At 43.2% G+C, this 13,885-nt stretch overlaps 1 protein-coding gene across 1 annotated transcript in view; it reads right to left on the bottom strand.

Annotated features, from left to right (window-relative positions):
- The window catches only part of nrip1b (nuclear receptor interacting protein 1b), a 55,001-nt gene extending 42,282 nt beyond the window's left edge, over nucleotides 1-12,719 (bottom strand). Inside the window, exon 1 of the mRNA XM_012868136.3 lies at nucleotides 12,383-12,719. The gene's annotated coding sequence lies outside the window, so the exon portion shown is untranslated. The remainder of the gene's footprint in view (nucleotides 1-12,382) is intronic.
- Between the last annotated feature and the right edge of the window lie 1,166 nt (nucleotides 12,720-13,885).

The following is a 13,885-nucleotide window of genomic DNA, read 5'->3' as shown; positions in this document are numbered from 1 at the left end:
AACCTGCAGAGCTTCTTATTGAACGTGGTTCAGTTACACAAGAGGAGACCCCCCCCCCCCCACCCTGGCTGGTGGAGGCTGGAAAAAGAAATGATCAACCAGTTTCTACTAGCTACTGGTTGCTTTTACGTGTGTGGCTCCTTGCTACCGGAGCAGACGGCAACTGGGTTTTGATTTCAAAACCTTGTGCCACACATAGGGAGCAGGTGGGTCAACAAACCCAAATATGGGTCAACAAACCCAAACATCCAGCTGGCTAAGACAAGAAAGGAGCAGATGGCATGGCCCTTCTGTAAAAAAAAAAAAAGGGGGGGGGGGAATGCTTCTAAAAACCAACTTTGTTTAAAAGCTGTCGTCACTCAATCCCTTATAACTAGATGACTGGTGCATGAGTTATGACTTTACTTTTCTCAACTAAAACATTTACACTGTATGCAACAGCAGTGGGAAAACGCTGATGTGACATGAAACCTCACATTTGATGAAAAATCTGAGTTGGTAGCACAACAAATTGTTCATGCGGCTTCTTTCACAAGTAAAGCTTAAATAATTTAATTAGCCATGCTAATTACACAGCTGTGTGATCCAATGCTACTGTTTGATGTGAGATTTTAGAACTAGATGAATATCCACACCTCAGTCAAGGCTCATAAAACTCCAGGATTGGCATAAAAAGCTAATCATTTTAGTTTTGACAAAATTGGACATATAGGTTTGTCTTTGACATTTACAATTCCACTACCAATGAAACTGTGCGGCCAACGTGACCTGATCAGTGGAGGAACGTCATAACTTCAGGAAAGAAAGGCAATATTTTAAACAACGTGCTGCCTTGAGATTGTCTCTATGACAAGGGAAAAGAAGACGATGCACCAGGTTTCCAGGTTTCAGTTTAATTGGCCACTTGGAAACTCGAAAACCGGATCTTTTCCAGATCAGTGGAAAAAAACAAAACTACACCAAGAGCTCCCAGGTCACCGTGACAGCGGTCCTGTTCAGCGTGGACGGTGTTACTGAGGGAAAAACTCTCAGTGTTGGCCACTTTCAGAGTCAGTGAGGTGTTATCAGCGTTCCTAAGGAGCAATTAGAATCAGCTATAATTGGCTTAGACAGGTCAAAGCTTTACAGAAACTGGAAATTGGACTTACAATTCTTACTGGAGCAGCTTTACAAAAACAAAACATATAACAATCACAAAACCAACATAAAGATGGTATAAATATAAAGACAGCCCAGGGTGTTGCGCTTTAAGGAATCCTTGATGAACAACAGCTAGATGCTTGCTTCCTTATGGGTCCGACTCCCCTCAACTAGATCTCCTCCCTGTGATCAACTTGTGAATGGTTCTTTGGCCCAGCTTTAAGTGTGAACCTTTGTCTGTACTTCAATAACTGAATGACAAACCCAAGGCTTCAAAAATTGGTGGTTCAGTTCAGAATTTGTTCACAGAGTAGTACAATCCTGTCTAGTGCAAAATGTTAGACTTTAATTAAACCAAAAACAGATGAGTTAAGGCTCACATCATTGTTAATTGTTCATGCCATAAAGACAGGATTCTCTGAAAATGTCTCTGACAGTGTTCAGAAAAATTGCTACTCAGGTAACACTCGTTAGAGTAGTTGTACAACGTTAGTTTGGGTCTGGATATACCCAGCCACATGGTAAAGATATCCATGAGTTAGAGATGTGAATACAGTAGCATAAAAATACTCAGAGACAGAGACAGCAGGGTGCTCTAAAGTGAGACAACGACCCAGCGAGGTTGAAACAGCAGGGCAGCTGTAGAGAGTGTCTGAGTGAGCGAAGGCAACTGCAATAACAGGAATCCAAGCGGCCAGCTCACTCTGCACATGAATCATTGTGCACAAGGAATGACCTTTCCCTGACATATGCTGGTTTAAGTGATTGAGAACTTAGAGGATGACTAAACCTGCTCAGTTCGTCACCACAGTCGAAGCGAGACAAGAGGGGTCGGCGATGGGGGAGCTTAGATGGTCGGAGCCGCATGGGATCTGGCATGACCTCAACCCTGTTTGAACGTGGAGTGATTACCGACTGAATGACAGGTCCGACAGCTACATATAGGCCTGTGGCCAGCATCCCCTGCCCCTCCCTTCATCCTCATAAACATGCAAGGTCAGGAGAGAGGATGAAGGGTGACGCTGGGTGAACTGGGTCACATGATTGGATCTCCTTCTGGAGAGTTACTTAAAAAGGCTCGGCAATCAGGTCAAGGTCAAGCCTTAATGCCCGAGGAAAAGAGAGAAGTCTGTAAATGCCTGCATGTGGAAGAGTGCACAGATAGAGGCGCTGGAGGAGGGGGAACCGCTCACTCTACATGTTCAGCAGTCCTGGGTCCTTGATAACTTGAAAACAAGTTCTGATTCTATTAGCCGTATTAATCTTGCTGCTTAGTAGACACTCTAATTCAAAGTCACTTACACGATTATCACTCTTCCCCATCTCTTCATTTCTGTGCCTGGATATTTACTGGATGAATCCAGGTTAATTGCCTTTGCTCAAGGGCAGAGGATGAGCAGAGTATGAGCCAGCAATCTTCTGGTCACCAGTCCATTTTCCCTAAGTAATAGGTCATACGGCTGCCTCCAGTCATCAGTCCATTGCTCTCCACCTCTTCTCAGATGGCTCCTCTCTACAACTGGGAGCCTTCTAACGCGGTTCTGAGAAAGATGTAGCTCTCAACCACAGCTTGTCTCTTTACTACTATAGTGACGACTGTTGTGAACAACACAAACTCACTAATGGATTTACAAGTAGGCTTAAGGGTCACTGAAAAGGATGGCGTGTTTCAGAAATTCACAGCACTTGAAGGGAGACTGAGGTTATGCTAAATGACCTCTGCCTTTCCTTTGTGGCATCGGAGAGCACTTATGTTTCCATTTAGACATATTGCACACGTTCAGCCATGTTCTACTGAAGAAAGTGCAATGAGCCATTTAGGTGTTTATTGGCAATTTGATATGGATTGAGAGGGCAATCTGTAATTTGAGAATCATTACGGGAAGGTCTTCCTGCCTCTCTAATGGAACCTCTCGCTTGATGATTGACAAATATCCACTTGGAATAACCTGAATAACGAGCATTTCAGAGGAAATCCTGTGGTATTCCTCAATGAAACACTCCCGATAGCCACTCCAAAGCTTCGCCTTGTCGCTGCCATTCGCAAAGATACTCCTGTTGCCCGGCAACCATTCAGCTCATCACTAGAGGCCAAAAAGTTACACAACACCAGATGAAGCAACGTGTGTTTCTGATATGCAGATGTAGTGAAAGTGATGTTAACGAATTAACATGTTGCCAAAAAAAAAAAAGAACGATAAATGGTGCTTTGGGGCTCTGGGTCAATATGCCGGTTTGGAAATTTTTTTATTCCCATCTTGTCCTAACCCACTTCCATTTTGTCCAGTACATGTAAGCAAACCATTTTGTAACCATCTACATGAATCCAGTGCATATAAACATATATAGATTTCATTTTGTGAACATTTTACATCCATTTCCATCCATTGGGATTCTGATCTTTATGAAACCTGAAAGATTGTGACCTCATATCGATAGAATCTAAATGATATTGATCAATATCAATAATTCTAAAACAAATTAAACATATTTTAAGTGCAGCCCTGGCCATTTTATGCAATTTCTTAATTGCCTGTTTTTAGATAAAGACAAACAAACACTGAATCCAAACTCAACCCTTTAGTCAACCAACTTTCTACCAAAACTGCAAGTTAAAAAAAAAAAAAAAAGAAAGCATGCTTGCTGTAATCTTTGAAGGGGGCGGAGCTTGTTGAAGGCACATTCCTGGGTCTGCGTTTGCAGTTGGTTGGGAAGATGTAATAACTGTGGCATTAACCTGCATGATAGGCTGGAATGCAAGAGGAAGGAAAACTGTTATTCTATTCAACCTTATTGACATTTTTTTTCCTATTGCACCATACGTCCATCGATCAATATATATGGTTTATTGAATTATTGTCCAGCCGTATTAGTAGATAACATTTAGTGGTCATATACCCATTTCAATGCAGCCCACTAAGAATAGACAACTGAAAATTGCTTTTGATGATCGGATGTAAATGTAGGTACAAAATAACTCCTTTAAGTGGGTAGAAATTGGCGCATGGTTAGTCTGTAACATCCTGAGGTGGACTGCTCCTCTGACTTTTTGGTTATGAAATGATTAAAACTGCTAGAATCAGACATGACAAAGGGGATAAAATGACCAGCCCCCCTTCTATGGAACTCAAACACCTCAGACAGCTCCCAGTTCAGCAGTCCCTGAATTTAGCCAAACTATCACTTTATTCACAGTAAGAAGAAATGCCAGAGACAGAGCCTCCAAGCATGCCCTCTCCTTCTCTTCCACCTCCTGCTCTCTCTCTCTCTCCGTCGTCCTGTGCAATATATCCATCATTCATTCATAAATTCTGAAAACTCCTCTTTAGTTAATTGCCTGGGAAAATTTAATTTAAAAAGAAAGCTTTTAAAAGAGAAAGATATAATTAAGTTGCAGGGATTCCTCAGCCCCCTCCACGTCCAGGAGGGGTGGGCCGAGGGGGACGTGTGCTGTGAGCTGTGCTGCTCTGCACCGCACTGCTCCGTGTCAGGGAAGTCATACACCCATGTTTAAAGCAGAACGTTACGTAAAGCCTCCCCCTCTCTCCACAGGCTTACTGCACCAGACGCTGTGTCCTTGCCTGGGCTGCTCAAGGTTCCCAAAAGGACAGGCTGCTAAGAAGTTGGGAAGGACAGGGCCCTGTGATAGCCTGCGAAAAGAGAGGGTGGAGGGGGGGGGGGGGTGGGCTGCTGCCTGTGACAGCCTTGGACTTTGAATTCAGCGCCAGACAGGCTCATGCATCAATCCCTCAACTTACAAAGACAAACCACTAACCTTGACGAGGCCAGGGACTCTTCAGAGATGAGTGGCATTTTCACTTAGCCGCAGCTTCTCGTCAGCACTCCGGCTTCATAACCTGGTTAAAATAAGACCCAGCGGCAAACGGTCGACCTCAGCCTCTGAGCTGGGTGACCCTGCGCCCTGGCCTTCGGCCCTCAGGCTCCTCAGGTGCAAACCAAGAACTTTTGCTATTATGCATTTGCAGGCAACAGGAATAGTTTTTGTAGAGAAGGTGCCGGTCTGACAGATGCACCATTACAACAAGGCCTAGCACAGATTTAATTACATCCTTGCATCCTTAGGCAGTCACAACAAAACCATGACAACAAAAGCTGAAAAGACTCATCACCCTGTGAGAAACAGACATTTTCTATTACATGCATACCCTGACTTGGCAGGTCTCCTATCTGCAAGAGTCTGTCCTCGCTCCCGATGCAGCCGCCCACTCTTTCACGACAGGGACATTGGCCTGCTTGTGGCAAAAAAAAAAAAAAAAGGGACCGTTCCCGCACTCACCACAATGGTAGAGAAACCTTCCTACTGCACCTCTACAGCCCCAGGGCAGCAGCTCTGCTACAGGAGCAAGGGAAGCAGAGAGAGGCAGAGAGACAAGTGGGAGTCAGTTCCACTCCCTTCCTCTGCTGTGACCACTGCAGCCTGGCCAGGAGAAGTCAGGTCCTCTCATGTCACCCAGAAGGTCTGCTGTGTTGGTCTACATCTCTTCCATCTTCACCAAATGTAGAAAAGGAGGGAGGTAACGGGGCTTTGGAGTTGAGTTAACAACTCTCCTCGCTTCATACTTGATGCTGCAGCAATCCTTCATAGATCCGCAGACTTTGGACTCCGCCGCCGTAGTTCCTGAAAGGCACCTGTGCCTCAAAACGTGTAATTTATTTGACCCGCGATATCTTGCCCTCTTGGCCTCCTTTCCATTTAGCGGGCGATTTCAGCAAAGTCTAAATAATTCACGGCAATTGCAATCAGCAGCGATCAATCGGTAGGGATAATTGAAGGGCCTGTCATTGCACCAAGGCCAAGGTGAAGCATGAAGGCAGAGGGGTGGGGTGGGGTGGGGGGGGGGGGGGGGTGAAGGGAGTGTCACTCAACAGACGAGCCCGGGTTAGCGTAGCTTTCAGGGGCCGCAGAGGAGGAGTTCATCTTTCATCCACACATCTCGTCATTCCGCCCCTTTATCTGGGAGCAACGGCTGTAAAGCGCCATTTAGCTGTTCCCGCCTCGTCATCAAGATGACTTCCATTGACTTTGGGTGCTTTCTGTTCGAAGGCAGAAACACCTACAGGAGTCACAGTTTAGCTGCAATTTACCAGCTAAGTTTCTGAAGGGTTTTTTCATTTATAATCAGGCGAAGTAATATTCTGTAGTTTTACAATTTTTTCTCCTCAGAGCATACTTAATCACAATTACCAGAAGAAAAAGGAAAGCCACACCAAGAAGAAGATACAACCAGAACAGGTCGAGTTTCGGCTTGATAGGACCTGACCGGTTCTGGCTAGTCAGAAACTGAACTGGTTTTAAATTAAAAGGATGTAAAGAAAGCAGAAAAGTGGAGAACTTCAAGTGGAAGAGAAATGGTGGGCAGTCTGAAGGATTCTATTGCACAGAAGGTTGTGAACCTATGTTTTTTCACAGTCCGGTTCTTCCTACATATGCAATTCAGTCCAGACGCCCCATGTTCACCCTTTAGCTTTACACGTCATAAATGCCATTATGATGGCAGAAGATGCAGCGCAGAAAAATTGAAAAGACATAATGTTACTTGATAACCTTGTGACAATCTAGCCTGTTTGAAAAACGGTACTGCAATATGGCTACAAAGACATGCCTGTTTATGCTGCCATTCCAAAATGACCACTGGACTCGACCACATCACGGAGTTTTATGCAGTTCATGCATGGCCCACGGCTTCCTCCAGCGTATTATAAGCCTGGCAGTCCGCCATGCTTTACTCGCCCCAACGCCAGGCGAAGCGTCGCTTGATTATTTTAAATGCCTTGATGTTTGAGAGCGACATAAAACAGTAAGTACGGTTCCCGTCCGGAAGGAAACCTTCCAGTAGAAATAAGATGACAAGCTAGCTGTTATTAGCTTGACGCACAGTCCGTTCACGCAGCGACCCTCTGTCGAGGCGACGCAACGTCATCGCACATCCTCATTCCCCAAACCGAAACCCTCAAAAACAATACCACCAGGATTATCCTATTTTCTGGGGGAAACCCTGTGGCCAGATTATCCTTTCAACTAGGGCTGGACGATCTTATAAGCCACTTATAACACAATATCTTTCTTAATTTCTGTTGATACGATATAATTACGATATCGATATAAACAAAATAAATGGCTCACAAAGACTGCCAAGAATGCCCATAAACAGATGCCGGTACAAACATTATTTGTTGTACAGGCATTATTTGACAATTATTTTACCACGTATATAAAAGTGGCAAAGTTTAGATGTTGCCCACAGGAGGCTCATTGGTATCAGGGCACAAGGGTTTTAAGAAGTTACAGCTTTAAACCAATGACATTTAACGAGATGAGCGAGAACGTGCAGGAGTGATGGGAGCTTTCTTCGGCTGTAATGAGCTAAAGATAATGCCGCTCTGCCCTTCCCCCACTTGTTGCTTCTCACTGCTAGTCAGCTGGCTAAAAGAAGGCTCCCACAGTTTTCCCTCGCCAACAAGAAAGATACATTTCTAAGTTTGGAAATATTTCTGGTTGAAAAAATACAGACAGCCAGGGTGTGGAAACTAAAAGAGAAGCACAGACTCTTGTCCTTGAGACAATGGTGTTTTAAATCTGCAACTGGCAAGCTGCAAGCTGCATATCTACTAAGCAGTCGGCTGCAGGCTAAACAAGCAGCTATTCGGACCAGTTACTATCAGTCTGTTGTTCTCCCAATTATAGTCTTTAACAGAACAATGGATAACATTCTATGCAGAAGGGACGTAGAAACGGCTGCTAAAATGTATGGTTATGATATCAATCTAACACGGACACTATCCACGCGCAAATATGAAACAAGAGGAAGAGGCATGGGTTCAAATTACCAATAAAAACATCCATCTGATCATCATTAACTTTTGTCTCATTAATATGGGACAAATGTTTCAATCCGTGTGAGAAATTTACAGCCTAATTGCTGTAAAGACCATCTCTGCCCAATAACAGCACATGCACTGACTATTGTTGGAGTGTTTACTGAGTAAACAATAAAACCATTTGGCTAAGTGGACGTTCCCGTGAATATTATTGAGCCGAGACAATTAGAGAAATGAGACGATGGCCTAAAGGTCTGTGGTTTGAATCCCCGCAGGGCCGACAAAGTGCTGGCCCATGAGGAGATGAGAAGCGTAATGCTGTTCCTCAACAGCCACAGTCAAAGTGCCCTTGAACAATGTTCAGTGGCCAACAAGACAAGTGCTGGGCATCTCCCAGGTCTATAATAAATCAAGAACTCTGCAGTAAATGCCCAAGACTTGCTCTGGTGGAATATACATTAATCCCATCTCCTCTCGCTTCCAGAGGAATGCAGCCATCAAAAAGCAGGAAGCCACCCACACTTCTGTCTCCCCGCTCTCTCGAGCTGTTGTGCAAGTGCTGTACTGTACCGAGAGGCTGATGCCTCCATGTCTGTCGCATCACCCTGTCAAGAACAAACCACACCACAATATGGGGACATATTTATGAAGACAAAGGAGCAACATGCCATGAGATTCTGAAATGACCGTTTGTGTTTCATCACCACACCTCTGTGACCACAAAGCGCTCCCTTGCGTCAAACGCCCAACGTTCATACAGCAGCAGCAGCAGCAGCAGCGCTGGTTTTATTTGATGGCAGATAAGATTTGCTGTGATGAAAAGCAGCCGGTGCACAAGACAGACAAGTGCAGAGTCCAGTCTTGGAACTGTTCAGCAGCCTTGACATCATTTGCATCGGGCCATTTGAATGTTCTCTGGTGTTGCTAAAGGTTACCTACTATACATCTCTACCGACAGCAGATGGTTCAGTCAAATCCAGCCTGTCTGACGCACGGGTTCCACCGTGCTACAACACACAGGCCCCATTGCACACTGGGAAACAGCTTTATGTGCAGCAACTTTCAAATTGTGGCTGTATGTGTGGAGGTTTTAGTAATCTAAGGCAGCAGAGGACGAGCCGAGCTACCTTGAACATCTTGTGTGAGTTCAGGTCAAATAATTAAGCAGCTTAAATGTTTAACAAAAGAAAGGCTAAAAGGCAGAGCTCCAGGCGCAGGTTTGACTTTAGAGGGCTTTAAAAACTTGGACTTTTTTCACATTACTTCAGATTGATGTTTTTCAGCTACAACTAATTCTGCAAGAACTTTTTCCTTTCACCTGTTGTAAACAAGCACAAACATGCCAGTAAGCAAGGTAATTTGGTCATTTAGAATCTGTATTGAAGGTGTACTTTGCCCTCTTTCTTGTAACAGAGAGAAACTTTCCCGCCCTGACCTCTGTCTCCACACTGATCCAAAGTCCAATGATGTAACAAAAAACACCCACAGAGAGTCCATTCCAGAAGTCTCACAAGCAAAATTTCCCAGAAATTAATCAAAATATATCTGACCTGATGGCACAAAGTAACAGACTATAGCAGAGAATCAAAATCAACAGCCAGTGCTTTTGAACAAGAAGTTCTTTACAGGAGTTTAGGTGGCGAGAACAAACGCAACCAGCATTAATGACGATCATTAGCAAAGCCAGGTTTCCAGACTGCGGCTGTTTATGACGGACCAAAGGAAGGAATGTCATCTCTGCTGTGTTGTAGATTTGTTGTAGCAACAAATCTTTGCGACATTTCGTAACAACCTCTGCCACAGCGTTTACTGTACGGTGCCACTGTCTCAGCTTCTGGCTCAGGTCCCTGCAGCAATGTGAGGCAAATTTAAGACTCATTTACAGCATTTATCCACACACACATGAAAAAGAAAAGAAAGAAAGAATCATCGAGGAAGGCAAAGAAAGCTGCTAAAACTATTCTATGACAAGTCAAGAAGCTGTGCAGCCTACTGTCAGTGAGCTACATTCCAACAGTGTGCACTCGTATCATCATTCCAGTCCAGTTAGTGTCAGTAGCTTGGAAGGTTTCGCTTTAATCAAAGTACTGATGCACAAAAAGCCAGGATGTGCCGACATAACAGCTTGCTTACACCAACAATGGAAGCAAACTTCTGTCTGTGAGCCGTTTGCTTTTTGTTTGATTTGAGGTGTCTTTATAACGTAGACAAAAAAGATGCAGGGAAATGCCGACCTGTCGGGGGTCAGTCACAAACTCAAAAGCAGACAATATATATTTCGAGCTGTGAATGCACGGTGTCTAGAGAGAGCAAGAGGTCCAGAGAACAACAGGAAGGCTGCACAACAACTGTACTGTGTCATAAATGGTAAGGATTACATCACACTGACAAAGCTAGTAATGTAATGCTAGCTGTGCTAACAATGCTAACCGCTAACATATAGATGCTAAAGCCATTTTCTAAATAACACAATCTACTACTAAGCTATAATTTGCTTGGATGTAAAAATTACCTGTTATTTTTTATGAACAACATGGCAATTAAATACTTCTCATACAAACGTCTTATAAATCTGACATCTATTAAAATATGAAACATTTAATTTCTGCCATTGGAGGCACCATTTCAAATGAATGTGCTTCTTTTTTTGCGCTTCTTCTTCTACAGCTGTTTTTAAATGTTAAAACCTTTTGTTTAGCTGCTTTTATTTATAGACACCATTCAGAAATTGCCATTTTTATTCTTTGTTGGGATCCTTGTTCATAGTGTATTTTTATTAACCACGATCAGGGCTGGCTCTAGGTATAAGCAGACTTGGCAGCCGCTTAGGGGCCCATGTTGGCCTTCATTAATATATTATTGTTTGTGTGCAGGTTTGTGGTGCACCTAGCGCTATTCTAAAGCCTCCAGGGTAAAAGCCTAAATGCATGCAGTTGTCATGTTTGAGTATGCTTTCTATACATTTAGATCATTCCTTTATCTAATGCACTATTGTGCATTAAATCACTCCTTGCTGGTCGAGCTTTATTGTCTGGCAATAGTGTAAGTTAAATTTCCATTGTTACTGCTTTTCACTTCTGTAGAATTTTCTTTAGCGCTATAGGAGAAATTACTCAAAACTGTGTCAGCAGCAGTCAGAGTAAAAAATAAATAAAACATCAGACCTCAGATTTTTTTTTAATTCCCTAAATAACATGGTAGAAATAAATAATTGCCCGGTCTTCTGTGTTGAACACACCTTTACAGACTATAGAAAAAAGGAACAACAAAAATGTTTAAAATAAACACTTCAACTTGCTACTTATTTAATGCAAGGACTAATATGATTTTTAAACATTTTCTGTTGTAGGGTCAGTTAGGTTTACTGTTGCGTCACTAGGTAACAACAAAACAAGTTGTGTTAAAAATCATCCATATGAAAGGGGCCCCAAAACAAACTCTAGTAGGGCCTTATATAACATTAGGCCAGATCCGTACACTGTTTAAAGATGCATGAATATATCATCTAAAGACTGGAATCTGTTTGGACAATTTTCCTGTTATTTGCTATGGCCGATGGTCAGCAGGTGAAATGCTGAAAATCCTATTTATTCAATGCATCAAAACTAAGAACTCCCCCCATTTTCTGTCAATGAACATTTGAACCAGCAGCATGTGTTTTTATCAGTGTCCTGAGTTTAGTTAAAAACAAATAAAGGTTGGACACAGCTGCTTAAAACAATGGCAGGTCACACCTCAAAGAAAATTGTACAGTTGTACTAGCCAAGAAAAGCTTTAGCATTTCCTTCTAATACTAACATTTTTGTATTAGAAAGGGTATTCCCCCTTTTTATCTGTAGGAAATACTCGCCATGAATAATAAACAATCTATCCATCTATAACTAACTAAATAAGACTAACTGTGCGTAGAAAATAAAAAGAGTCAGAAGAGCCGATTCTTTCGGGTGAGCCGAGAAAACGACCCGGATCTCAAAAAAGAGCCGGAATTCCCATCAGTGTAAGCTCAAACAGACTTAGCGGCGGGAGGTTTTCGGACCGTCCATTGTCGAAATTAGTAATGGCAGCTGAGTCTTTCCCAACGTGGGCTAACTGGGCCCCTTTAAAACGCTTCTTTAACGGCCTGGTTTGAGGCAGAGAGGACCGGGGGCAGCTAAGGCTGCTGGCTGAGGGGCTGGCAGCCTCACTGAGCCACTTCTTTATGCAGCCCTGTCAGCGCTACCGCGTCTCTCCATATGAGCCCCTGCCCACTTCAGCGACACAAACCAGCCTACCCCATCCTCAGCAAAAGACCATTCCAGCGGTCATAATGCTCCACATAGTGTCACCCCAGTGCTTTCCCACCCAAATCAGCGGTGACAACGATGTGGCAGTGCGTTCAAGTGCGGCAACTAGATTCCCCTACCTGCTCGTCCACCCCTCACTCAGCCGGAGAGGCGCATCGCTGTTATTCGACAGGAGGAGGCAAATCCAATGAAAGCGGCCGCGACACTTTTGGCAGCAGGCAGAAATGGCGAAGAAGGCTTGACAAAAAAAAAAAGATTAAAAAAAATAAACTAAAACGAAGGTAAAATTCAGCTGCTAACAAAAAGCGACACACATTCAAACCGCGACTGTGCGTGAGCTGCGGCGGCGAGGTGCGTGCAGTCTGTGGGGATTGTTTATTCTCGGAGTCCCCTCGCTGTGGAGAAGTGAGCGGAGACTGCCACACTCCTCCTCCTCCTCTGCCTGCCTCTGACACCACCCTTAAAGGAACAAGCCTTCGCTCTGCTGCTGCCCACACACTCCCACAGCCACAGGGAGCGAACATTTTCATCTTGCGCCTTTACGCAGAGCCAACATTGACCGATCGGTAAAACACAAAGATCGGTGCTGATCGGTGCCATAGACATGAAGCTGAACACCAACCGCACTGCCTTCGGCGCCGCAAGCTTGTTGACAATTATTTTAAACATTTCACGCAAGTTTTGGGTGCCCTCATGTACATATGTGTCAAATTTACAGCACATATCACGGCAAAGAGGGACAGATATAATTCATATTCCATTTCATAGAATGATATGGTCAGATCTAGTCATTTCATACCAATAGACTACAATCCAGCCACACAGATTCAAATTCAATTGGATGCAGACAATATTCAATCATTCCAGCCCAGTTTGTCTGATCATAAAATTCAATTTGGTAAAAAAGGTAATCTATTTTACGGCCGTCCTGCTGACTTTGTGTTCTGCAATAATATAATTTCAATAATATGTTGAGAAATAGAAAATCTCAATAACAAGATGAAGGTGGACTTCAAAGTACAGTGCATGCAAACAGCACATGTGGCCTAACAGGCAGTAGTGGAGTCAGCTTTAAGCGCTTTAGAAAGATTCAGGAGGGATTGCAAACAGTCTTGTGAAATTGATTTGCGTTATTTTCTAGGTGTACATATTTGCACTTTTAAACAATTCTGCGAGTAGAATTTGTACATTAATTTTCACTGTTTGACAAAGTGTAATTAACCCAAGGTCTGCCGTCCTTAGGGGAATTTAGTGTTTACTTAATGACAATTTCTGAGAATACATATCCTTAGTTGTTACTAATGCTTTATTACTTGTTTTAAAATTGTTCTTTAGGTTTGTATTGAAACATGATATCTAAAAGAAAAACGGATTTTTAATTTGAAACTGATGATCAGTTTTGCCCAGCTGTATGTTGACTGGATACAGTGCTTGATTTTGCAGTAATCCTGAGCAAGCATGTGGTGATAGTGGGAATAAACAACTTTTCCACAGGAAGAAACTGGCATCAGAAATACACAATTGCCTGGCGGTTGAGAGGAAAATATATCAATGTGAGCATTTCTACGAGTCAATGAAAACAATGCTTTATAGTAAATTGGGTTAAAATGATTAGATTCAAC

Source organism: Fundulus heteroclitus, chromosome 11, assembly GCF_011125445.2.
Source record: "Fundulus heteroclitus isolate FHET01 chromosome 11, MU-UCD_Fhet_4.1, whole genome shotgun sequence".
Lineage (NCBI taxonomy): Eukaryota > Metazoa > Chordata > Actinopteri > Cyprinodontiformes > Fundulidae > Fundulus > Fundulus heteroclitus.
Note: the sequence above shows the minus strand (reverse complement) of the source record. Positions and strands in the feature narration are given on the sequence as shown.